Source organism: Cannabis sativa, chromosome 8 (assembly GCF_029168945.1).
Source record: "Cannabis sativa cultivar Pink pepper isolate KNU-18-1 chromosome 8, ASM2916894v1, whole genome shotgun sequence".
In the NCBI taxonomy this organism is placed as follows: domain Eukaryota; kingdom Viridiplantae; phylum Streptophyta; class Magnoliopsida; order Rosales; family Cannabaceae; genus Cannabis; species Cannabis sativa.
Window position 1 is genome coordinate 20797277 of NC_083608.1, and position 13893 is coordinate 20811169.

Below are 13893 nucleotides of genomic sequence, written 5' to 3' on the forward strand. Positions count from 1 at the left end.
TCAAACCATGGTGCATATAAATCCTCACTATGTATAACACTTCTCATCATGCATTTAATAGCCAAAAAAACAATATGTATATATTATTATAAAAAATATTATAATAAATATAAATGTAATGAATTTTAATTAATATATTTTTTTAATTTGATTAAGAAAATGCTGTGTTAAAATTTCATATGATACATAATAGTTAAAAATAATTAATAACAAATAAATCATTTTTATCGAAACTTAAACTCAAGACTAAAAACTAAATCATATAGCAAACTAAAAATAGGCCCAACTTAATGATAGGAAAAAGATAAATTATAAATGACCCCAAATTAGAGCACTATGTAAATAAATGTTCTCATTTCAAAACTTGTAGATAAATTACTATTTTACACTATGTATTATTTATATTGTCTTTTGCCACATAAAAAATTCAATAATTTTTTTTTCATATTTTTTTTAGAATTAGAAGCAAATTAATTAAAGATTATGGTATATCTATATTAGCTAGTTTTCTTTATTTATTTTTTTTATTTTAAAGTTATGTCAATTTTTTTTAAAAAAAAATTATGAGTTGTTGTGTATTGACCTCAAAAATTAGCCAACTAACAGCAGAGTCGTATTATCACTGATGCTTGCCACATGTTATAATTAGAACTAGAAAGTAAAAGAACTCAAGGATTTTTATAGAGGTTCGACCCCCTTAGCTAGCGTGTAATGACCTACTCCCCTTTTAGTTGTATTAATACCTAGAGATAATACTATTCATATCACTATATGTGGGAGCTGATATAGCTCTTTTAAGGTTACAATGTATGAATTAGTAGGCAGGTCTCTAATGAGAGAGAGATAGAGCCTTAGAGGCGTGTGAGGGAAAGGAAGAGAAAGCCCTTTGGGCGTGTATAAAAGAGAGAGAGAGAGAGAGAGAGAGAGAGAGAGAGAGAGAGAGAGAGAGAGAGAGAGAGAGAGAGAGAGAGAGAGAGAGAGAGAGAGAGGATTATGGTTTCAGACTTAGAGTTTTATGGCCTAAATGAGATTTAACATTTTAGGATTGAGTTAAGGCTCTTTATATAAGAGAGCTTAAATCCTAATTAGCAGATAAAATAAGAGATATTTACATATTAAATTAATAAAATACAAATGACTAAATTGCCCTTTAAAAATTAAGTTGCTAATATTTTCGTAGCATCTTTTTGGGCTGTCAAGGCCCAACTAGCAGCCTGGCTTTGTTGTCCACGGATGAAGGCTGGACATTAATATCCTACAAGGGAAAAGCTGGCCGACCATGCACCTGTAGGATGCAGGCTGGCCAGCCATACAAGGTTTTCAGGTTGAGGTCCGGCCGACCATGCTCCTGCTAGGGTCTGGCCGGCCATGTGCCTGCTAGGATCTTGTAGGTCATGTTCCTGCAGCTTTAACATGTGGAGGCCAGCTTTTAGATATGAAGGCCAACCTTTGTGCACCTTTTCCTTCCAGAGGTCATGCTCCCCTTGTCGAATGGAAGCTCCCTTGGTCTGAAAGTCACCTATTGGTCGGCCAGCTTATGCTCAGACCCTGGCTGACCATACAAGCTCATCCTTACCAGCCTATAGACTCCCCTTGGGCGCCCAGACATGTTGGTATAGCTACTTGACGGCTTGCTTAACTCCTTTCGCTTGTTGCTTGACGGTTTTTGTTAGAAATATTTTACCAGGATCTAAATTTACTACCAAGTATATTTTATTAACATCCTAAAATGAATTCTAAAACAATGAAATAAACACATATAAAGTTTAGGAAACCTTATATTGGGTGCAGCGGAATATAATGACTCATTCCATTAAGATCTCTAGCCCTAGATTCCTTTCTGTAGCAGAGCATAATCAAGATCTAAACCTGGATCTTTTTCTCTCCTTCCTTTGATGCTAATTCTCCTTCTTGTTGTTTGGATTCTTCTACAGTCTTACACACTATGATTGAGATACCACTTGATGTGTGTGGGCACTACTCATTCACTCAAGGATTTTGAAATTGAAGAGAGGAAAAGAGAGAGAGGGTGGCGCATGGCTTTTTCTGAAAGGAACAATATGCAAAGTCATGAGTTTCCTGAAGCCAACACTTTCTATTTATAGAATGCCATCTAGGTTTAGGTTAGCATTGTATGGTATTAAAATAATGGAAAAATAAAATGGTAAAAGCTTGCATAGTGCCCACCCCATATAAGGAAATTGGGTCTCACTTTGCAACTTTCTCATTTTGTTATTTTTCATTCCCATTTTCTCAAAAATGCCAATTTTCCAATTTAACCATTTAAATGCCAATTCTAATTATTTAATAACTTAAAAATAATTATTAAATAATATTGTCATTATATATATTTATTAATTAGACATATAAAGTCTCTTAATTAATAAATAAACCTAGAATCTCTTTTTTTTACAATTTCGCCCTTGCTTAATGAAAATTCATAAAGTGGACACAGTCTAACTTTAGAATTATAATTGATTAGTCAAAATCAATTAACTGAGTCTTACAAGCAGTATGGTCTCAACTTAGAACTTTGAATTGCACTCTCAGTCATATAGAATGCTCTATATGTTCCACAATATAGATACGTCATTAGTTATCCATTGTTATAATCCTAATTTGATCAATGACCCTCTAATAGATGATCTACATTGAATAGGCACTAAATTACTGTTACACCTTCAATGTATTTTATCCTGAAAACACTTAGCTTCGTATAAATGATATTTCAGCAAAGTGAAATGAGATCTCCACCATTTATCTGTGTTTAGCCAAGCTCGAAGGATATCATCATTTCACTTCTAAATTCCTATAGAAGTTATAGACTCCATATTTATGTTAGCGTTCCCACTCAACTATACTATCATATTCCCAAAATGTACGTATCACCCTGACCCAAAAGTAAGCTTAACTTGTTGGAAATATTTTACCAGGATCTAGATTTACTACCATGTATGTTTCATTAACATCCTAATATGAATTCTAAAACAATGAAATAAACACATATAAAGTTTAGGAAACCTTACATTGGGTGCAGCGGAATATAATGACTCCTTCCGTTCAGATCTCTATCCCTTGATTCCTTTCTGTAGCAGAGCATCACCAAGATCTGAACCTGGATCTCTTTCTCTCCTTCCTTTGATGCTGATTCTCCTTCATGTTGTTTGGAATCTCCTACAATCTTACACACTATGATTGAGATACCACTTGATGTGTGTGGGCACTACTCTATCACTAATGGCTGAAATTATTTAGTGTGAAGAAAGGCTTAGTGTTTCGAATTGAAGAAGAAAGAAGAAGGAAAATGTCTCATCTAGGTTTTTAGCTTTAGAGGCATTAGTTGGATAATGAGACCATAACCTTCCTTTTATACTATTCTTCAATAGGGTTAGGGTTGAATTAAATGGATTAAAAAAGAATAAAATATTGAGCTAAAATACCTCTTTGCCGTATACAATAAGTGGACCAATCTCTATTTATAATTTTGCCACTTTATTTCAACTAGACTTAGTGTGAAGAAAGGCTGAAATTATTTAGTGTGAAGAAAGGCTGAAATTATTTAGTGTGAAGAAAGGCTTAGTGTTTCGAATTGAAGAAGAAAGAAGAAGGAAAAGGTCTCATCTAGGTTTTTAGCTTTAGAGGCATTAGTTGGATAATGAGAGCATAACCTTCTTTTTATACTATTCTTCAATAGGGTTAGGGTTGAATTAAATGGATTAAAAAAGAATAAAATATTGGGCTAAAATACCTCTTGGCCGTATACAATAAGTGGACCAATCTCTATTTACAATTTTGCCACTTTATTTCAACCAATTATTCTTCTTTTCAATAATACCATATTTTTTAATTCAACCTTATAAATGCCAAACTATTTATTTAATAATTAAAATAACTATCAAATAAAATTGTCATTTATAACATTTATTAATTAGACTCCATAAAGTCTCTTAATTAACAAATAAACCCCAAAACACTATTTCTTCACAATCAAGCCATAACATAGTGAAGATTCATAAACTAGACATACTCTAATTTTAGAATTATAATTGATTAATCAAAATCAATTAACTGAGTCTTACAAGCAGTATGGTCTCAACTAGTATGGGGACCATGGGCCTATATTTCCGAGCTTCCAATAAGTCGAACTGAATTTACCAAATAAATTCCCTAACTTATTAATTCCTTGTTGAATCCACACTTAGAACTTGGAATTGCACTCTCAGTCATATAGAACGCTCTATATGTTCCACGATATAGATACGTCATTAGTTATCCATTGTTATAATCTTAATTTTATCAATGACCCTCTAATAGATGATCTACATTGAATAAGCACTAAGTTACCGATACACCTTCAATGTATTTTATTCTTAAAACACTTAGCTCCGTAAAAATGATATTTCAGTGAAGTGAAATGAGATCTCCACCATTTATCTCTGTTTAGCCAAGCTCGAAGGATACCATCGTTTCACTTCTAAATTCCTAGAGAAGTTATAGACTTCATATTTATGTTAGCGCTCCCACTCAATTATACTATCATGTTCCCAAAATGTACGTATCACCCTGACCCACAAGTAGGCTTAACTAACAAATCAAAGAACATGTATAATACTCTTGAGATCGAACCTAAACATATCAGGATTAAGATCATTTGATCTAGGATCAACGGGTGATATTGAATTGAATAGATATTACGGTAAATTTTAACAAATCTAATCAAAGTTCAATATCGGTCCCTTCCAATGTATACTCCATACATCCGATACTGGTAAACTTTGTCAATGCCCTGGAAAGGACATAACACTTATCCAAGGTGTAAGAATACCTATCGCTGATTATCATGTCAGTGTAAATCCAGTGAACAGACAAATTAGGGAATAAACTTTCGAACATATAATTAAGATTATATTCCACTGTGCTGACAACACTATAATCATTAACAAATTCATATGTTCTGGACTTAAATAGAATTCATACATTATATATATAATCATGAAATAAATCATGTGAACCATGCAACATAAAATGTTCTTTATGATCTTTATTAATAAGTAAATCTGATTATATTGAAATGAGTTTTATTTAGGGCATAAAACCCAACATAACTAACAAATCAAAGAACATGTATAATACTCTTGAGATCGAACCTAACCATATCAGGATTAAGATCATTTGATCTAGGATCAACGTGTGAAATTGAATTGAATAGATATTACGGTAAATTTTAATATATCTAATCAAAGTTCAAATCGGTCCCTTCTGATGTATACTCCATACATCCGATACTGGTAAACTTTGCCAATGTCCTGGAAAGGACATAACACTTATCCAAGGTGTAAGAATACCTATCGCTGATTATACCATGCCATTCTAAATCCAGCGTTCTGACAAATCAGGGAATAAACTTTCGAACATATAATTAAGATTATATTCCACTGCACTGACAACACTATAATCTTTAACAAATTAATATGTTCTGGACTTAAATAGAATTCATACATTATATATATAATCATAAAATAAATCATGTGAACCATGCAACATAAAATGTTATTTCTGATCTTTATTAATAAGTAAATCTGATTATATTGAAATGGGTTTTATTTAGGGCACAAAACCCAACAAACTCTCACTTGCACTAATATAAAACAAAATGTGCATTTCCAATAATCTCAACACCTTGATATACAAATCAAGTGTAGTAGTAAACTCCTCGTAATAGGATCTGACAAGTTGAATTAACCACAACCTTCTCTCCACCATTACTCTTCCTTAATCACAAAATCCTTTATAATGTGAAATTCCTCTCTCTATATGTCTACTCTCTTGGGATACTGGATTCTATACTTTTGGCAACTACTTTTGGTTAATCAAGAAATAACATTAGTAGTTAAGACAAGTTGGAACAGTGCCACAAATGTATAGAACTTTCCTTAGAGTGAATAAATACCTTTCCTGCAACTTTAACATTCAGTCTCTCTCTGGTAGACTAAGAGACTTCAGATAGGTTTTTACACTTCGCCAAAATCACTACTCCACCCCCAGAGTAATCACCATCTTATCAGCAGACTTTCTAGCACAAAGGCAAGTCTCGAAGTCTGATGTGGTGTAGTCTAAGAGTTTTAAACACACCCTTATCGACTAACATATAGTTCCTCTTCTTAATCTTAAGATTTACTTGAGTGTTTTCCAATGTTCCTCTCCTGGATTAATCTGATACCTACTCATTACTCCCACTCAACAGCAGGTGTCTAGTCTAAGGCATAGTAAAGCCTTTCTGAGACCTCTCACTGTTGATTTAAGAAATTCTTTCATGGCTTTATCTTTTCTGGAATAGTTGAGACTTTTCCTTAGATAAATAAAATCTGTGTTTAGAAGTTGGGAAGCTTCTATAGATTGCCATTAAAAAAGAAAATGCTTCAGCATCTTACTAAAGTAAGTTGCTTGCATTAGAGTAAGTAATTACCAGGTATACCATAAGCCATAGGTTTAGATAAACTCAAACCTATAATACTAGGAATAGGAAGTTTTGTTAAGTCCATTGAATAGACTTATTAACGAAAATTTCCTTTTATGTCCTTGTAATAGAAAACTTTAGGTTACTCCATGTGAATGGATCTAACCATAGTTCTATTGGCTTTTCTTCTTAGTTTCTTATCTTGACAATCCATTACTTGTTTAAACTCACAATGGATTTTAATCACTAGTGTCTTCCAAATCATAAGAAGGTGAGTTCCTAGAAACTCTCCCAATACGACAAGGTACCGTGAACTATGTCTAAGAAAACTAAATGGTATTAACCTCTTCGGTTGTGTCGAGACAACAGAGGCAGTGGGATCATATTGTATCAAATAAGATGATAGAACACTTATGGAATCAAAAAAAATATCTCCTTTATTTGTTACTTTGTTTTTCAGACTTAGTCATTTTCTTAGAAAAGTAGTATTTGTTTAAGCAAACACTTTCTTATTTATTGACTATGGGTTGTTCCACCCCTAATCACTTAGAATAGCTAACAAACATGCAAACCATGGTTAACAGTTCTAGCTTTTCTTAAGATTTCGATTAGGTCATCCATGAATCTAGTAATGATTTACATTAAGTATACAACCATTGCATCATTCTAAAATTGTATTACCATAGAAGGACTTAGGCAATGATTAGTAACTAATTATCAATATGCAACTCGAATTTCTGGGGAGGTAAGTTTGGATATAATTCAAAAATCAACTTAATGATATTTGAACTGTATATCTACTAACTATTTCTCCACCCCTATCAGTTCGCAAGATCTTTAACCACTTACCTTAATGGTTTTTCACCATTTTTAGAAATTCATGAAATTTTTCAAACATTTCAAATTTCTTGTATAAGGTAAAATCTAGAGTGATCGTTTTAAGAATACAACGAAAACTCATATCCACCCCTGAATGTACATCCATCTGCGAATGAGATGAACTTAATTTCAGTGGATATAGGCATATTAACTCTTTGCAGATAATGGTCTTGTCCAAATCACTATGAACAAGATACAAATGTCATAGATTTATAAAATATGGTTGTGTCTTTTGATGACTTGATTTAGTTACATCAAAGAGTTCTTAGAATAGTGCAAGTGGATCCTGGTCACAGAATACTAAACTCACATTCCATGTTAACATACAGTTTGAATCCATTGATAGAAGATGGTTAACACTTGTGAAAGTGTAACTGTATAATGAGTAATTCTTTCTTGGACCACCACTACTAATTTTAACTCTAAGTCTTATTTGCCCATACAAGTAGGAGATTTCTAAGATTGAGGATTTATATCATTTTGGGATAGAATTTCAGGAATATAATCATATGCTTCATTTAATTTCTTAAGAGAAAATATAGAATGACATGAAATGATTTATAGACCATTCATCCAATGATATGTTATTGAACTAATTCGAAATGAATAAGCTAAGAGGAATTAGGATAATTTCGTATTTAAATAAGAATCCAACGATGCTCCGATTAGCGAGAGTCAAAGTAATCTTATTTATACAATCTTCTTATTTCATATTGTAAATACTAGTCTAAGGTGTCATCAATTGATGAACAGCTAGATGTTGCATTTACAATATTTATCATTCAAGATCTAACACTATTATGTTTGTCTAATGGTGACAATCCATTAGGGATTTATCCCATTAGAAAAACAAACCAAGTTAGACCAACAATGAAGATTCGAAATTAAACTACAATTTAATAACAGAAAATAACATGGTTCAATATAAATTCATACACAATTCATAAATTATTAATCACATAGCAAGTAGGAATGACAAGTGAAAATACTAAAACATACAATCCTAAATAATTTCCAAGGTCTTCAACAAACTCATATCAGTGTCCCGTTTAGGCGAGAGTCAGTGATACCATCCATTGAATAGAGTTGTCAGCTCATCTAAAATGATAAACATTCTAGCAACCTTTTATTCGATCAAGATTGGAATCCAGCGTTGTCCCGTTTAGGCGAGAGTCAAGGCTATTCTATCTTATGAGCTTCCACCATTGTTTCATACTTTTGTAAGTTAAATACAGTCCCCACCATTAGGGTGATCAATACTATATAAAACACATACAAATAATATTATCTTTCGAGATTCTATGGCGTTAAATTACTAATGAACGTTCCTCCATTAGGGAGGATTACTCACTAAAACAAGAACTATGTAGAACCAACAATGGAGATCGAATTTCCTAATAATAAAGCTCATTATTTAAAGTGTATTTTCTTGTAATATTTATTTTAAATATATATTTATTTAATTAAAATTTCCAATTTAGAATGAAAAATTCTAAATATAAATTTTAATTTAATATTTATAAATTATACTTAGATGGATATAAAAATAACATGAATTATTTCCATCTTAGTAGTAATTTCAAATAAATATTTAGAAATATATTCAATTTAAGTTGTTTCAAAATTAATTTTCTATAAATATATATTGCATTTGGAAAATTGAAGTATATAAAAATACTCTTTTCGAAAATGCTTGTTAAAATGAAATAAAAATAAATCCTGAAAAAAAAATTATTCTAATTTTATATTGGCCCAAAATTAATTAATAAAATTAATTTACAACAAAAATGTAAATTTCCTATTTAATTAAATATTTAAGAAAAATTTCAAATATTTAAGTATCATGATGAATAATCAACTTAAATATTAATTTTCTATTTAATTAAATATCACTAGAAAAATACTTCAAGCAAAACAGATAATATCTATCTAGACTTTCATTGACTAATTAATTATTTTTCTAATTATAATATATTTTAGTTCATTTATTTTAATTAATCATTAAATGAAAAAAATCATTGATTTAAGTTGGTCCAAAATTAAAATAAATAATTTTCAACTTTAATCTATTTTTCAAATAAAATTCAAAATTTTTGCATTTAAGAAATGCAATTTCAAAATTGTGAGAAAAAGATTAATAAAATAAAATAAAATATATTTTGAAAATTATTCAAATTTAAGTTATTCTGAAATAAGATTCCAAACTTAAAATAATTTTCAATTTTTTAATTAAATAACATGAAAATAATAATATATAAGTATCATGATGAAAATCAACTTAGATATTTAAATTTTCAATTTAATTAAATGTATTAAATTCAAGGAATAAATAATTAAGTATAGAGGAGACTTAATTATTAATTCTAGTTTAATACTAGGAAAAATATTCTTAACTTAGATTGTACCAAAATTAATTATTAAACTATTAATTTCACAATCAATGACATTTTCCTATTTAATATTAGAAATAATAACTAGTATAGAAATAACTATCTAGAATATATATCATTAACTAAGTGTTTTTCTAAAATTAACTTTAAAATATTAAAATAAAAAATAAATTTCATATATTTTAAAAGTTAATTATGTTGCTAATTCAATTTTAATTAGGTTAGACTAATATAATTAACCTAATACAATTATTTAAATAAGACAAATGGGCCTTCACAATTGGGGTAGTTCATGTGAGGGGGAGTTGGGTTTAGTATGTCGTACCCACTTCTATTGGCCCCCAACTCTCACACAAGGCCCAAAAGAGAGGAATTTAACCTTTAAATAAACAATTGTTATTCATTGAATAAGCCCAAATCTAATTGGGCCTAAATAAAATTACTTATGTCAAATTTTATTTTAGCAACCTAGTCCATTTACTTAGTAAAATTTAAATGGGCTTCTTATATGCATCTAAGCCCAATAGCAAACATATAGGCTCACACAGGTCAAATGATTTGGATGGGCCCTATCATGTTACTAGGTTTACACAGATGAAAGAAGTACAAAATTTACCTGTTACAAATTATTCATAAGATCTATTGACAATTGGACTATGATTAAAATCAGATCATTGGATCTGTCAACAAGTTAATCATAGCAATTTAGATCAAATAAATAATAGGTTTGTTAAAAAAAAAAATTTGAATAAACAATATAAATAAATAAACAAACATTGTCTATGTAACAGATGTGAAATAAGATATTAATATAATTAAATTATTATTCTTAAACTAACCAACTAAATTTTTTAAGAATTTAGGGTTATTAATAACAATCTTTAAAAATCTCAAAAAAAAAAGAAACTAATTTTAAAATATCTAAGTTTATTTGAATTAATTTTATCAAATTAAATTAAATATCAAATAAGATCAATGATTTGAAAGAAAGAATCTTCAATATCACTTTCAGATCTTATAAGTTAATAAAAATAAAAATAATTAAATAAACCAATTTTAAAATATGTTTGGTTAGATAGTTATTATTTTAGGAATAAAATAATAAATAATAATTACTATAATTATATGTCAAAATATCTCAAATTAAGCATTATTCAAATATCTACAAAAATATCTAAGTTATTTAAATATTTAAAATGTAATTCATAAATTTCCAATAAGAAAAAAAATGATATATATAGAAAAATATCATTTTTAAACTTATAATTTATAAATAATTAAATATTTAACAAAATAACAAACTTTTGAATTTGAAAATATTATGGTAAATGTATCTATAAAAATATTTATGTTAATTTCAAAATTATTTAATTTGTCATATAAGATAATTTTAATATAATATTTTAAATAAAAAGACAAAGTTATCTTTTAATTTAAAATATGTTAAATATCAAAATATCTAATCTTATAATTAAATAATATATAAATATTAAAGAAGTTAACAAATTTTAAATCTTACCATAATTGGAAATATTTAAAAATGGAAATATTTCAAATTGGAAAAATTTAAAAATTAGAAAAATCGAATTTTGGGAAACAATCACATAAAAAATCGGATTTTTAGGGAAAAACCCAAAAAAATCGCAATTTGGGGCTGGCTGCCCAGGAGGCTGCACGTGCAGCCCAGGAAGGCTGCACGCAGCCTCGGGCGCGTGCGGAGCAAGGAGATTGCAGGGGGGATGAGCGGGTGAGCTTGGCGCTGGCAGGGTGCACACGAGCGTGTCACGCGCGCGGATAGGGGGCTTGTCCGAGGGTCTAGTGTGCATGAGCACCACCCTCGACACCATTGAACCCCGATTTTTCCAAAATTCATAACTCTTTCAATTTTTATCGGAATTAAGTTCTGTAAAAACCAAAATTGCTTAATTTTTCACAAGGAATCCAAATAAAATATTTTCAAAAATAGAAAAAAAATATTTTTAATGGAAAAATTTCGTACAACACATACATTCATCACATAAGCACATAAACCAACATGAAACCATCCAAATCAACACAAAACATCGTTTTAATTCATATTTCATGAAAGTAAATCATTACCATGGCTCTGGTGCCAGTTGTTAGAAATATTTTACCAGGATCTAGATTTACTACCAAGTATGTTTTATTAACATCCCAATATGAATTCTAAAACAATGAAATAAACACATATAAAGTTTAGGAAACCTTACATTGGGTGCAGTGGAATATAATGACTCCTTCCATTTAGATCTCTAGCCCTTGATTCCTTTCTGTAGCAGAGCACAATCAAGATCTGAACCTGGATCTTTTTCTCTCCTTCCTTTGATGCTAATTCTCCTTCTTGTTGTTTGGATTCTTCTACAGTCTTACACACTATGATTGAGATACCACTTGATGTGTGTGGGCACTACTCATTCACTCAAGGATTTCGAAATTGAAGAGAGGAAAAGAGAGAGAGGGTGGCGCATGGCTTTTTCTGAAAGGAACAATATGCAAAGTCATGAGTTTCCTGAAGCCAACACTTTCTATTTATAGAATGCCATCTAGGTTTAGGTTAGCATTGTATGGCATTAAAATAATAGAAAAATAAAATGGTAAAAGCTTGCATAGTGGCCGGCCCATATAAGGAAATTGGGCCTCACTTTGCAACTTTCCCATTTTGTTATTTTTCATTCCCATTTTCTCAAAAATGCCAATTTTCCAATTTAACCATTTAAATGCCAATTCTAATTATTTAATAACTTAAAAATAATTATTAAATAATATTGTCATTTAATATATTTATTAATTAGACATAAAAAATCTCTTAATTAATAAATAAACCTAGAATCTCTTTTCTTTACAATTTCGCCATTGCTCAGTGAAAATTCATAGAGTAGACATAGTCTAACTTTAGAATTATAATTGATTAATCAAAATCAATTAACTGAGTCTTACAAGCAGTATGGTCTCAACTAGTATGGGGACCATGGGCCTATATTTCCGAGCTTCTAATAAGTCGAACCGAATTTACCAAGTACATTCCCTAACTTATTAATTTCTTATTGAATCCACACTTAGAACTTGGAATTGTACTCTCAGTCATATAGAACGCTCTATATGTTCCACGATATAGATACGTCATTAGTTATCCATTGTTATAATCCTAATTTGATCAACGACCCTCTAATAGATGATCTACATTGAATAGGCACTAAATTACCGTTACACCTTCAATGTATTTTATCCTTAAAACACTTAGCTCCGTATAAATGATATTTCAACGAAGTGAAATGAGATCTCCATTTATCTCTATTTATCAAAGCTCGAAGGATATCATCGTTTCACTTCTAAATTCCTATAGAAGTTATAGACTCCATATTTATGTTAGCGCTCCCACTCAATTATACTATCATGTTCCCAAAATGTATGTATCACCCTGACCCAAAAGTAGGCTTAACTAACAAATCAAAAAACATGTATAATACTCTTGAGATCGAACCTAACCATATCAGGATTAAGATCATTTGATTTAGAATCAACAGGTGATATTGAATTGAATAGATATTACGGTAAATTTTAATATATCTAATCAAAGTTCAATATCGGTCCCTTTCGATGTATACTCCATACATTCGATACTGGTAAACTTTGCCAATGTCCTGGAAAGGACATAACACTTATCCAAGGTGTAAGAATACCTATCGCTGATTATAACATGCCAGTCTAAATCCAATGTTCTGAAAAATCAGGCAATAAACTTTCGAACATATAATTAAGATTATATTCCATTGTGCTGACAACACTATAATCTTTGACAAATTCATATGTTCTGGACTTAAATAGAATTCATACATTATATATATAATCATGAAATAAATCATGTGAACCATGCAACATAAAATGTTATTTCTGATCTTTATTAATAAGTAAATTTGATTATATTGAAATAGGTTTTATTTAGGGCACAAAACCCAACAGTTTTGCCATACCTTGTAAGGAGGCCTTGTTATGCTATTGGCAAGACTGTATTCCATATGTACTCTGTCTTGGCTTACGTGGACATGCCATGTCAGGTGAAAAAAATTTGGGATAACATTTTCCCCCCAAGTCCTTGTTTGAACATCTGGTCAGATAAGGACTTTCTAGCTATCGTCTTCTTTGTAG